Source organism: Poecilia reticulata, chromosome 3 (assembly GCF_904066995.2).
Source record: "Poecilia reticulata chromosome 3, P_reticulata-male-v2, whole genome shotgun sequence".
Taxonomy (NCBI): Eukaryota; Metazoa; Chordata; class Actinopteri; order Cyprinodontiformes; family Poeciliidae; genus Poecilia; species Poecilia reticulata.
In genome coordinates, this window is record NC_088832.1 from 3952307 (window position 1) to 3966227 (window position 13921).

The window sequence follows — 13921 nt, forward strand, 5'->3', positions numbered from 1 at the left end:
ACACTGCCTGAGGAAGAAGGTGGAGACGAAGACGCAGGGCAGAACAATGGGTTTGGACAGCAGCAACCAACAAGATCTGGAGGAATTAAGAAAGCATTCAAGCCGCCGTGAGACTGGAACCGAGAGTTTGTCAGAACGAATGGTGGCAGAAATCAGCTGTGAAAACGACGCTATGATCAAAGTGAGTAACGAGAACGGAGGCCTGGTTACTCTGTGGAGTATACCCTGACTTCGGTTGAGAAAAAGTACCCACAAGAAGAGAAGAACTGCGGTCTGGCTCGATACTGGAGTGTGCTAAAAGACTGGCACAAGGGCAACGATCAAAGTCATCACACGAGCCAGGTCCACAAGTACTTACGCAAAGGCACCGTCGAAAGTACTAAAGCAACAAACACACGATGGGGAAGATGGGAAGACATCTTGCTGGACCCAGAGCTTGAAATCGGGCCAGCACAGCCCCGAACAAAGACGACCGCAAGAGGCACCTGAGACATCGGAGCAGCCGAGTGGACACTCTACACCGATGGATCAAGAAAGGGTCGACCACGTGGCCTACTGGGGTTCATCCTGAAACAAGACGGTACAGAGAGGTACAGACAGAAAGGGAAAGCCCCCGGCAGCGCCCAAGTCGGAGAAGTCACGCAGTGTTGGAAGGATTACTGGAGTTGCCAAAGAAAATCAAGAGCGCCAGGTTAGTGACGGACAGTTACTACTGTGCTCAGGCCCTGAGAGAGGACCTAGCCATTTGGGAGAAAATGGTTTTGAAACAGCTAAGGGCAAGCCGGTGGCCCATAGAGACTTATGGAAGAAGATTGCTGAACTAAAGATGCAACTGGAGCTCCAAGTGGAGCACCAACGAGCCCACACGCATGAGGGAGCTCATTGGCGTGGAATGATGAAGTGGACTGTTATGTCCAACAGAGAAAATTGTCTTTGTCGGAGCCGAGAAGTGGGACACTACTCCAGAGGACGGAGGTCCAGAAGAATACGTGGATGAGGTCGTGCGGAGCGTGCATGAAGCCCTTGGACATGCAGGCGTACGGCCTACCCGTAAGGAGCTGGATGAGCATGAGCTTTGGATCCCAGTGAAACAAGTCCAACGCGTGCTACGGGGCTGTGAAGTATGGGACAATACAACGCAGGCCGCCGAGGCAGCGGTTGGAAGGATTGACCATCAAGAGCACGATTCCCTGGGGCTCAGTCTGCATGGATGTAGCAGGCCCCTGGGAATAACGGGAAGAAAGGTGAGAAGTACCTTTTAGTGCTGGTGGACTCAATGTCGGGATTTGTAACTGTAAAAGCAGCCAGGAAGGCTAATGGCAACAGTGTTGTCGGCATGCTGGAGCAAGTGTGCAGCGTCCTGGGAATCCCAAAGGAGCTACGTACGGACAATGGGACTATTTCCGTAACGCGCAGGTTGACCAATGGTGCCAGAAGTTTGGCGTGATAAGAGTTTATTCACCCCCTTACACCCCTCAAGCCAACGGGGTGGTGGAACGGACCATTGGATTAGTCAAAGGCTGGATAGCTAAGAATGCTAACGACAGCAGCTGGAGCACCGTGGCTGTGGAAATAGGGCGGGCCCTGAATGACAGGAACAGAGTCGACAGGCCCGCCCCATCCATGGAACTCAACAACGACCATTCACCACGAAGGAACGGGGCGGGGCTCCAGCGATAAAAAGGAGAAGCTGACGCCCAAAGTGCCATCAGAGTGGGACAGCGGGTGTGGATTAAGCAAGGAACAACCTGTGAAGCAGCAGTGAAACCAAGTTTGAAACAACAGACACCGTCAAGCAAGTACTGGACAGGAATACAGTACTGCTAGAGAAACGGGGGATCCAAGGAGTTGAGCAGCTCAAGCCAGTTCCTGACTAGAGAGAATAGAAGCCGGTGAAATGGCCAGTGCATCATGTATCGTTCCACCCTATCTCGGACTGGCCACCGTGAAGGGGTGGTTGTAATTAGGAGAACAACTTCAGGGATCTGGCAGGACGAGCCCTGAAGAAATTGGATTGGGCCAAAAATGGAGTCCTGTCAAACGAACCTGAAATGCTGAAGTGGAGTAGCACCAAAGACCGTTGCCCAGTATGTCTAACAGTCTCCAGCTCCCCCTCACCTGGGAAGGACCAGGCCGCGACAAACCTGGCGGCAGGAGTCAACGGCGGACGGGCTGCGAAGCCTCCCCGTCTCCCCGTTTCGGTTATAAGCATTACGTTTTGCGGAAAATGCCGAATAGGATACCTGCCACGAACCCGGTGATAAATCAATGGGATGGCGAGAAGAAGAACCAAAAAGATGCCTCTGCCAGTGGGACGGAGAAAAACTGATCTACTGTGCGACCTGCGAGGAACAAATCCGCAGGGACGAGGTGACAGCAGCGGGACAGGCTGATGGCTGGCAGGTGAGAAGATACTACAGCTCCCTAAGATTCTTCCAACCTTGCGTGGGGGCCCAACCCACTTATGGAGCCCATACCCTCAGTATATTGGCCTCCAGGACCTTCAGCTCCCCCTAACACCCAGAGGGACCCTCGGTCAGAGAAGACTGGATCTGGAGAAAAGCAGAAGGGCCGCATGACTTCTTTGGGAGTCTGTCCACGCCGCATGGCCCTATGATCCTGCGCGAGCAGCCTGGCCTTCCCCCCAGTGAATACTCGTATTCCCCAGTCATTTTCCGAGTGCTGCGGCCTCAGACAGGCCCCAATTCTGAGAAGAATTAAGTTGGCTCCGGATGACACCTTAGCACAAGCAGTGAACGGAGGCTGGACGGGCCCTGGGAACTGACTACCTGGGCACATCTGATTTTGGAAACCATCAATGACTGCACCATCCCGATAGTGGATTTGCCGACGTGCCAAGAGAGGGTGAGATACGCACGTCGGATCTGTACTATTGCACCACTGAGCTGGATGGGTGGGGCAGCAACGCAGCAAGACCCAAGGAGAAGTCGACCCTGTTCCGTGTAACAGCAGAATACAACTTTCGTGACGGAGTCCTGCAGGTCCCAGGAGGCGTGGCTCATAGAGTGAAGACGCCCTCTGATCCTGACACTACCCGTTCGGTTCAGCTGTCAGTGCAGATGCTCACCATCCCATATAAAGGAGTCTATTCGGTGGAGCAACAATCACCGTGGTCTCGGAAGACAAGTCTACCCCACTGTGTCCTGTGCTGAGCCAGAGAAGCCAAGAAGAAGACTCGGAGGCGGCGCTTGGCGGTCGCTCTCCTCCACTTTTGCACGAAGGAAGAAAATTAGAAACTGATGGATACACCGGCAGAAGGGGTCAGGTCGTCAAGTTACAAAAAGCGAAAAGATAAATATCAGAATGGAAAGAAGTATTTTATAAGTAAATTGTTTAAAGTGGGCACGGAAGTCTGGTCTGGACTCTCGGACAGAGGACCCTTTTTGAAGCTCCGAACGGTTCCATTTTACTGGACATGCTCGAGAGGATTATACTGTTTCCTACCCGCTCTCGGAGGCCTATTTCCTCAACCACCTCATCTATATTCGACCCACCGATGGCAGGAGGCGAAGGAGTAAGGAGAAGCGAGGAATCAACGCCACGGCCGTGGCATGATCCGTTTTACTTTCTCCCCGTGGAATACCCGATTTGGAAAGGGAAGATGTCACCGGATGCAGTCAGTCATTCGGGAGGTACGCCGACCTGCCCACAACGGCTCCCTTGGATTTTCAATGCAGTGTACCTGACCCTAGGAGGGACAGGGATACGGGTTCGTTGGGGGCCCCATTATCTAGAACCTCTACAAGGTCAGTACTGTGAGATATCAGTAAATGACATGGTCATCTGGACTACATCACCGGGAATGGCCAGAACAGTAGTGAGAGTGGAGATGGACCCCGATGAATATGTTTTCAACAACACCAGGCTTCCACTGAAATTGGAATTGGACCGAGTATATCCTAATCCGCCGCACCAAAAGATCTTTGCTCCACCACCCTGGGGGTACCGCACACGACTGACGCTACATGGGCAGTCGTTGTGTACGTACATTACGGTACCAGCGCCTATAGGCTACTCGCAGGTCGCCTGGAACGATCCGGTATTGAGACGAGGTGAGAGCCAAGGCCCACTTCCCCGACCGGACTGCTGGAGAGTATTCCTATGGAAATGGGTGTGGAGGGGGTTGGAACCTAAGTTGCCCTACCCCTCTCCAGTATATAGCTCACTACTGCGAGGACGAGCCATCAGACGAGCTGCTACAACCACTGTCTCTTGGCGGCGCCCCAAAGCCTTAGCAAAAGTCGGCACCGACATGGTACGCAGATCCCAGACTACCACTGACCTACACTTAAGAACCCAAAATGGAAGACACCCGCTTAAGACGAGTGGGGACAAGAGCCAGTTCGCTGGATGACTTCACGATTCGGATAACACCACAGACGACGAACCAGACACCCCTGAACGACCTTGCTACGGAAAGCGACCACGAGAAAGAGCATGCCATTGCATTAAGCTTGCTTACGCTCCTTGCGCTACTAGTTACTGCTACTATTCTGATCACCATCCTATACTTCGTAGGAGTAGGGCCATGGCACCTTACGCATACAAAAGTTACCTATGGTCGCTCCAAGTACTTCACCTTCAATTGTTGGAATACCACTACCACCTCTATTTTTGTGCCATGGGACAACGAGTCTTCTGTTCAGAACCAAAGTCGATTATTCAAGAAGGAAAACGGAAAAAAATATGTGGAAAGCAGAGCTTATAATCTAAATGACTCCATGATTGATGACCTCCTAAACCGTACCTGGGAGGTTTACAGCTACAGCTTCCTCAAAGATGGAGTAATTTGCTGGGTAAGGATCATGCATCAGAAAGAGCGACAGACGGCCCGATGCAACTGGATCCATCCAGACAACGGCGTGCCAGAATGGCATTGCAACAAAGCCTGCCGACCCCTAGCGCTGGCACCGTCCCAAGGATACTGGGACACCGAGGTGATTTATTCGGCCCCACACAGGTCCTCAGGCTGCAGGACTTGGCTCCCACGAAGGGAGTTCTGGGGAGATTATCACCTGAATTGTGAAGAAGACGAAATTGACACCGAGATCCTGTATCAGAACCGAACTGCTAGCAACAGCACTCGGATACGACCGACGGGGCAACCAGAACAGCCCGTCTGGGAAAACATCACAGCCTTCCTGATTAGACAAGGACCCAGACGGTTCATGTATCAGGCCGACCAGCAAGAATGTTATAAGACTAAATTTGGTATCCTAAATGCATGCCTATGGAACAAATATGTTAGTTGCACCGGACAAAATCACATAGTTTTGGCTCTGAAGGAAGATTGGTCATTCTCGTGGACCCGAGCCAGAACCGTGCAAACAGAAATGGAACCTTGGTTGAATGACTCGTTTCCCTGGACTGGTATAGCAACAGATCAAGTATTCTTCATAGGGGATTTCCCGGAGGGGGCAGTTCGCTCCCCTGCCGGGCTGAAAGGACCACACTTTGCTGACATGCGCACACAACCGCTTCCAACTCCAGATGACCTCCTGAATGCCCCTAAGGACCAGTTTGCACAAATTGATGAGTGTGTAGCCCGACGCATTTTTGATAGCCTTAACGACACAGAATGGGTGAAGACGATGTCCTCCCCGCGATGTGACCTTTGGCAAACCAGCAACACCTTCCACGCTGCATGGAAATATCACTGCCCGAGTCCTGACACCTTCAAAACAGCGAAACTCGTCCTCCGTGCCTGGTACGAGGACTACCATCGTGCCTGGGATTGGGAGTGGTGGGGACTTCAACAAGAAGAACTGCAAGCTTGGGTTCTGCCTTGCCTCAATGCGTCCCACAATTATTGGATTAAATACCAATACATCGCCACTGTCTACTCTAAAGATCGGATGATTTGGCCAGGTATTTTTTGGAGACCCGACAACTACGTCCTCCCAAGGCCCTGGCGCATGACTTGCAATGAAAACAAGACCCAATGTACCATTGGGCTGGCAAGAAAACCATGTCAGACAATCCCAGGTTGGGAAGATTACTGCAAGGAACATTATGCGGATGAGTATGACACCCATGCCTCCGAGGTAGTTTGGCGAAAGATTGCAGGGAAATGGCGAAGAGCGATTGTAAGGGCAAAAACCTGCACTGATGCAATTTTGGGATACCAGCTACAAAAGCGCAAGAAGATTGTAGGTCTCCCTGTCCCTGCCATCCCCGACACTCTCATATCCATCGCAGAAGGCCATGCATTCCGGAAAAGTCTTTGCGACGGAGAAGTGGACTCTGGTTTTGACTGGGTAGGCCCTAACCTTCTCTATTCTAATCTCACCTGCAACAGTTCCAAGGAAGTGTGGCAGAAATGTGGAACGGGTGAGCAACAGCATGCATGCTACTGGTACGAGACTTTGGGCTCCACCCTGACTACTACCGTTATGGATGTAGTTGAGGAGGTTGGAAATGTGGTTGGTGGAGGCCTCAGTATTATCGAACATTGGTTGCTAAATGCTTTGAGCATGTTATGGCCATATTTGCTGGGCTTCCTGGGCGGAGCCATTGCCCTAATCCTGGGAGTGGTTGTAGTGAAGGAGTGGCTAAAAATGATTTGCAATCGCGAGAGGAAGGACTACCGGCCCCTCCCCCCAGAGGAGGAGCCTGTTTCAGCATAAGAGGAGGCTGCCGGGAGCCAGCGAGCCATTCGCCGATCTTCACCACTACAATCAAGACTGGACCTAAACCAAGGGACAAGACAGGACGACATGGAATCCAATTCTTCAACCAACTTCTCTCTTCCTTCTACACTTTTCGCACCCATCCAAGTGAGTACCACTGAGCAGCTCGGGTTCATCCTGGCCTGGGTTGTCTACTGCCATACCGGGTCCTGGTCCACCGGACAGCTCCTGAGGGTGCTTGTCTCGGTTCAAGGGCTCATCAAGATCATCCTACGCCCAATCTTTTTGGGGCGATGGGATCTCGCACCTTCCCTCTTCGCCTGCTACCTAATGGGTAGGACCCGCATCAACTGGCGACGAGGCGCGGTGGCATGCCTTTGGCTTTCCATTGACACCGCGGCCTTCCTGATGGAATTACTCCTCGGGGGAACCCATGCTACCCGAGCGGCACCACTCAAGATCCTGGCCGCTATCGTCGAGGGCATTCTGGCCGTATCCATCCTCATTTACCTAGCCTACCAAGCCCTATCCATCAAAGGCAAGGGTAGGCTCCGCTGGCTTCGTAAGTGGGCCGCCCTGACCCTTTGGGCGGCAGGATGGGGAGTTTTTGTGCTTTTGTATTGGTTAGGGAAGTCGTCCCCGCTGCCCATTGCCGTATGGCTCATGACCCACGGGGCCATATTTCACGATCCAACCCCGATGTCTACTCCCGGGTCCCCGGAATATGAAGATCCTCCCCCTATCATTAATTCCCCTTGGCTCGCGGCTCAACGAGGCACATCAGCATAGAACCAGCCTTGGTCCCTGCTCCTGCTTATGCGCATTTAGCTTCTTTTTATCAAATTATAAATATTAATTAATCGATACCCGTTAATCATGAAAATTACCTGAGTTGCTGTTTCTCCTAGGCTCCAACTTGCTGTGTGGGATGCGGAGCGTCCGTAGAATCCTTGGGATTCATGTGGGTAGCATCGTCTACCCGATGGTGTAACGCTTGCGTGCACCTTGATAACGTTACGGCGATCCTCTGCCTCAATGAGCAACGGGACCTGCCGTACGTCTCGGCCTCTGCATCTCGATCCCTGGAACAAGTACATAAAGTCGTGTGGACCTCTGCGTTGAACCAAGACGACGACACTCTCCGAACATCGTACTTGGAAAACGACCGGATATTACCCATAGTCCAGAAGCTATGGGAGAATCAGATCACTCGTCAATGCCTACCCACTCTACACCTTTTGGATGGCCGAGTGTTGGCGGTGGGTGACCCCCGTCCATCTGTTTGCCCGGCGTCTCCTGACATGTACATCGACGTCGGGTGCCAAACCAGCATTGCAACTCACGTACAGAGTACTCAAACTGAGTCCCTCAGTTCATCTCAGCAAGCATGCCAGACCGACGATATACCTGTCCCATCACCCCAAGACCAAAGTAGCAATGTCAGCTCCTCTGTCGCCTGCATCTGCCAGGCACAGTCTCCTTCGTTTGCTATTGACTTCGAGAACCTGCTGAAGGAACTCGAGGAAAGTTGCAGTTTTCCAGCGGCCCCGCCACAGGATTTGGCGGCCGAAGTGCTTTCTCCAACCTCACCACCTCAGTTGGAGCGCCAAGACCCCTTTGGGCCGTCCAAGTCTACTGTAGACGTGGGACTAGAGGCTGAGATCTGGTCTTCTCCACCTTCCCACCTAACGGAATACGAGATCGTGGACACTTGGACGCCTTCATCTTCTCCTGCGACCTGCTACGAGAGAGACATTTTGACTCTCCATGGTGGTGATGAATTGGACTTTTGGTAGTCGGAATTTAGATTTTCTGCGAAGCCCCGTCCGATCTCACGGAGGGGGTGTCGAGGAATCTGGTATGGGTATGTGAGATCTGTCCAGGTATACGCAGAAAAATGGAATAAAGGCCTGAGAAATAACAGTATATCGAATAATGATTAAATGATGATTATAAGTGATAAGTGATTATAAAGTGACAATACACAGGCCAATGAAGAAGTGTCTGTAATGTAGGGTCAAAACATGTATTCTGTATTTCTGATTAAGTAAATGTTATAATAATGTATACTCTGTACTCCTAATCAGTTGATGTTTGTACTTATAATCAAGTGAATGATAATAGTTTATATTATGAAAGGCTGGAGGTTATACTTTTGAGTCAACTAACAAATAACATGATTATATAAAATCAGCATGTATTATTAAAACCATGGATACTGTGGTAAGGGGAAAGAATACTTCTCACTGAGCAAAAGGCGAGGGGTGAGTCATCAAATGGGGAAGGAAAGCAAGGGTGCGGCAGAATGGGAAACAGATGGTCAACGGAAAAGAAGGAACTGCCCCGATGAGAAAAGGAACTGCCCCGATGAAGCGAGTAGGTAGGGATGAGTCATTGGAAACTTGAGAAAGAGCCCGGTGCTTTCCACCGGCAGCCCTGCCTTGCATGATCTCAGGTAATGACATAATGCGATGGGCGGGTTCCATGGAAACACAGGGCATAAATACTGATGTACGGGACAGAACGGGGTTCTTCGTCGGCAGCGCAGAAGCGGAATCATCAGAGGGAGCTGACTAAAGACCAGCAGAGGATTACACCGAGGGACCAAGGGAAACTTATTCCACGACTTCACGCTGCCTAGAAGGGGCGAGTTCCACCAGCCAACACCCCTGGTTCCAGATCCGACCGAATCCTCTGCCTCTACCCAACGCTCTCAACCCCGGTGCGGCTGACTTGGAGAAGAGACGGAGGTCCTTTAAAGACAAGGAGTCTGCATGTTCAATGGAAAGCGTGAGCCTTCTCTCCGCTTCTCTTCAGTAAAGAGGACTTTGCTCCGGCTGGACAAAGACTCTGACCAAGGACCTCAAAAGATTACAGCTGCCGAGACCAATGACCATCGGGTATGAGTTAACCAGCTTCTCCCAAAGCCTCGCTCAGTGAATTTAGTGAAACAGGTTAGGAATGAGAACAAGGATAGGAGGTGATTAATCCTAGTTGATTTCATTATATATTTGCTTCTTTTATAACTCTTGGAAATTAATTTGTTGTTATATGCCCCTGCTAAAGCTTGCTTAATAAACTTGCAATTCTAAAATTCTAATGAGGATTGTGAACAGTGAGTTTAATTGTGTCAGTCTTAATTATTGTTGGTTCTCCTAAATATAGTAAAACAACATACATGATGCTAGAAACAGGGTGGCTTTGTGTTTTCCTCTGGTGAGTGTTAAAATAATGACCTTGGGACTTAAATCTAAGTCACTAAATTTAATCTAGCCGTTAACAAGTGCCGTTATTTTAGGAAAGGAGCTACCGTTAACAGGAGTGGTTGTAGGGGTTATGTCGCTGTGAGGGCTACTCAGCGGATTGCCCCCCAACTGTAAAAGGTCATAACTTCTGGATCGAAGGTAGTCAGAGCTAGACGAGTCCTTTCCGACCCCAGTTTAAACAGATAATTCTCCACAAACTATCGCTAGGGTAAGACCCGAGTTTCTGGGGGTTTTCCGGACCTGTTAGACAGAGAACTGGGCAGTAGTGAGTCCGAAGAGTTGTGAGGAGTGGGCGGGACTTACTATTGGGTAGTAACAGACAGCGGTTTCAAACCCATTTTCTTCCCAAATGGATAGATCCTCTCTAAGGGCCTGGGCACAATAGTAGCTGTCTGTTACCAACCTTGCTTTCTTGATTCTTCTTTTCACCAACTCCAACAATCCTTCCAGGATGGCAGTCACTTCTCCAGCCTGGGCACTACCAGGAGCTCTTCCTTTCTGTCGGCCTCTCTCTGTGCCATCTTGTTTCAGGATAAACCCCCAGTATGCCATGTGATCCAACCCTTTTCTTGATCCATCAGCTTTTATCAGTTCTTCCAAGTTTTGTTGATTTGCAGCTGTCCAAATCCAGGGTTTGTCAGCCCCTTGTCCTCCTTCTCCACTTTTCTTCAGGCAGGCATACAATGGTCTTGCATATCTTTGATAGTTTGGAACATGGTCTCTGACATTATTGCACAATCCTAGGATCTGTTGCAATTCATTCTCCGATCGTGGGGGTCGAATGATTCAGTGGGTATTGTCAAACCGGAGGGTGGACACCACCCTCGATGTGATGAACAAACTTTGGTCCTAAGTTCCCACAGTCGTTCTTGAACTGCGCCACATGTGCGGTCAGCTTCTGTTTCCCGGCCGGGGAGAAGTCGCTTTCTTCTAGCTTTTGTTCAGTCACTGCTGGCACATCGACAGGCTAATACCAGTTGTGTGTGTCTGGGTCCGATGATGTGGGTCTGACTCTCACTAGCCTGGCTTTTAGGTCGGTCAATCGTCGCTTCAGCGCACGGTTGCTCCTCTTCTTTTTGTTTAGATTTTCCAAATCTCTGACTGCAAGGAGGTTGTACAGGCCTTTTACCCATACTATTCCTTTCCAGGTTCCATATAGCATTTTTTCAACTTTTCCATTTGCCAATTTCACTGTTAGGTGTCCTACTGTTTCTAGGTCATTACGGGTCATAGACACCTTCGCCCCGGTGTCCACTAGGTAGGGTACTCCTTTCACCATCGCATAGATTTCATCTCCTTCCCAGTAGGCATTGTCCAGGATGACCCGCGACCTTGAAGCCATTACTTCAATGGCCCCCCGGTCCCGGTCTTGCAAGAGTCACGGAGGGCCCTATTCTGTTCTAGGGTTAACTTGTATTCTTCTGGTGGTAGGAACGTGTCCTTCTTCTGTTGGTTCCCGGCTGTCGGTCAAACGGGAAACTTCCCTTGCTGTTGTTGGACTTGTTGTTGCGGTGCTCTGCTCTGAAAGTTAGATGACGGTCTCACGGCGGCTCTTCTGCATTCTCATCGGCTGACCGACCTCCTTTTTTCTCTTTTCTTTGTAGAAATTTTGCTCCAGGTCGTACGCTTGTACTGCTTGGTCGATCTGGTCCCCAGGTCAAGTCTCTCGCCATCCTTTCGGACGCCCTCTCGATGTCGAAGATCTCGGTCTCCTTCTTCTGTCCCCGACGCTGTCCCATCCGCAGTGGCTTGTACTCCGCAACAGGTTGCGCAGGGCCGGAAAAGGCGCTGCCCTCTTCATCTTCTGGTTCGCTGATGTCCTCGTACTGCGGCTGTCGAAGAGGTTCCCCCTCCAGGGGGTTCCGCGGCTGCATCTTGAATGGTCTCATTTCTGCCGGTCCTCCTCCAGGCGACTCTTCCGCCCCTATTACCCCAAGACCCGGTCTTCCTTGCTCTATGTTATATGATATATAGGTTATATCTTTGATTTTTTCACACCTGAAAAAGGGCCGAGCCGTACCGGTGCCGAGGAGCTCTTACGGAGTCCACCAGGACGAACAGAAATTCAGTAAGTTATGATTTCACATTTAGTGAATAGTGAACACTCGCATATTTGTAAGGAAAACTGATCTTTCCGTTATTTTATTTATTTTGTTGTAACGCAGTACAGCAAGGCAGAGTGTGGAACGCAGTAAAGATCTACAAAATGGCGGACGGAGGACGGATCTGAGGACGAAGTCATGAAGCCGGTATGTATAATCACTGCGTTGATTCCCGACTGTACAATCGTTGGTTGAGAATAATTTTAACTTATTTACTTACGTTTTTTTGAGAAAGCAATATATTTGCTACAATATTTTTTTAATTTTACATTTATTTCCACAGACTCCACAGAATGAGTCACGTTTCTTCAGGAACGTTCTGACATCCGTGATGAGGACAGAGATGCAACTGTGTGTGAGTATCTACTATTTTAGAATGTTGATATTTTATGCTTCAACATTGTTTATGTACATAATGTAATCATGCTATGTATTGACAATCCACAAAAATGTTTTCCAGCTGCATCCAGGACCTACTGCCAGTCATCCAGATGTAGCTCAAGAAAGAAGCAGGTCAGATTTATTACTAGAGATGTCACAATTGCATCAAATGCATCAGTTTTGCATGCATGTTTGTATATATGTGTGGATGAATGCAATCAGCAGTGAAAAGAAAAATAACATAAAATTTTCTTAAGAAGCTGTAACATTTTGGGACAAGATGGTGTTTAATAATTTTAATGTAGCCTCAATGGTTAATGACAAATCACTTAAGTACTTTTATCAATGTTTTGTTAAATATCATGTTTATTCACATGATATTCAGGAGTTGATACTTTACCAAATAGCCATAGTTTTCAATGACAAATGGATTACACCTCCCCATATTTGGTGTTTCTAAACCAAGACACTTAAAATGTCAGTCTAGTTTCAACAATATGTTTTCATAAAGATTCTTTATGACTTAATGTCTGTTCTGTATCAACAGCTGCTGGAGGCGAGGGAGAGCGTCCTGGCAGCAGAGGAGATTTCCTTTTGGGAAGGTGTCACCATTGACCTCATGTCTGATGAAGAGGATGGCGTCTTCAAGGGTGAATCGGGCTGGATTGTGAGACCACCAAGTTTCCGCAGCCAGGAGCTCGACAACCTCTGCTCCAAACTACAAGAGAGACTTGAAGCTAACCCTAAATACAGCATGTTGCGTCATAAGCGTTTGTATGTTGGATTATGCTCAGAATGAAAGCCACCACCACACGGCCCAGAAGTAGACAAACATTTTGTGCTGTAATCTATTTTTTTTTTTTACTGAATTTTTTTTTTTTTAATAGGAGTGTTATTATTTTTTTTACATATATTTTTTATTCAAAAAAGTACAAAGCAAGGTACATAAAAATACAGTAACTTGAATTGAATTTGCTTTTTCTTTTAACAACCGGACCCCACCCACCCACCCACATTCAACAGAAAAAAAAAAAGAGGGGACAACGGGGGGCATTACATGTCAACAATACAACAACTGGACATTATCAATTATATAATATATATATCTCTTAGGGCTCTATAGGCTTATGGAGGTGATTCTAGATTTTTAAGATTTTTAAAGTACTCCATCATAGGGTCCCACACCCTGTGAAATTGTCTTGTTGAGCCTCTAATAAAGTATTTAATTTTTTCTAATTTCAAGAGAAATATTAAATCAGTGAGCCAAACCGAGACTTTAGGTGGTTCAGAGGATTTCCAGAGTAAGACTATAAGTCTACGGGTTACCAAGGAAGCAAAGGCGAACGCATTCATTTGATCAGTGGATAGCATGTGCTCCTCAAACAATACTCCAAAGATGGCCATTCCTGCAAACAGTTTGATTTTGGTATTAAATGCATCATTCAGTGTTTTACAGATGGATGACCAAAATTCGGTTAATTTCGGGCAATTCCAAAACATATGGTTCATATTTGCAGTAGCA

At 48.7% G+C, this 13921-nt stretch overlaps 1 long non-coding RNA gene across 2 annotated transcripts; it reads left to right on the forward strand.

Moving 5' to 3' along the window:
• Nucleotides 1-7562: 7562 nt before the first annotated feature.
• On the forward strand, nt 7563-13375 carry LOC103462335 (uncharacterized). 2 transcript variants are annotated; one of them, XR_014086821.1, is made up of 5 exons: nt 7563-11984; nt 12082-12165; nt 12302-12373; nt 12479-12531; nt 12947-13375. It is a non-coding gene; the product is annotated as an uncharacterized LOC103462335 (long non-coding RNA). The 2 variants fall into 2 exon arrangements; XR_014086820.1 differs by having other exon boundaries at nt 7563-12165.
• Nucleotides 13376-13921: the final 546 nt, after the last annotated feature.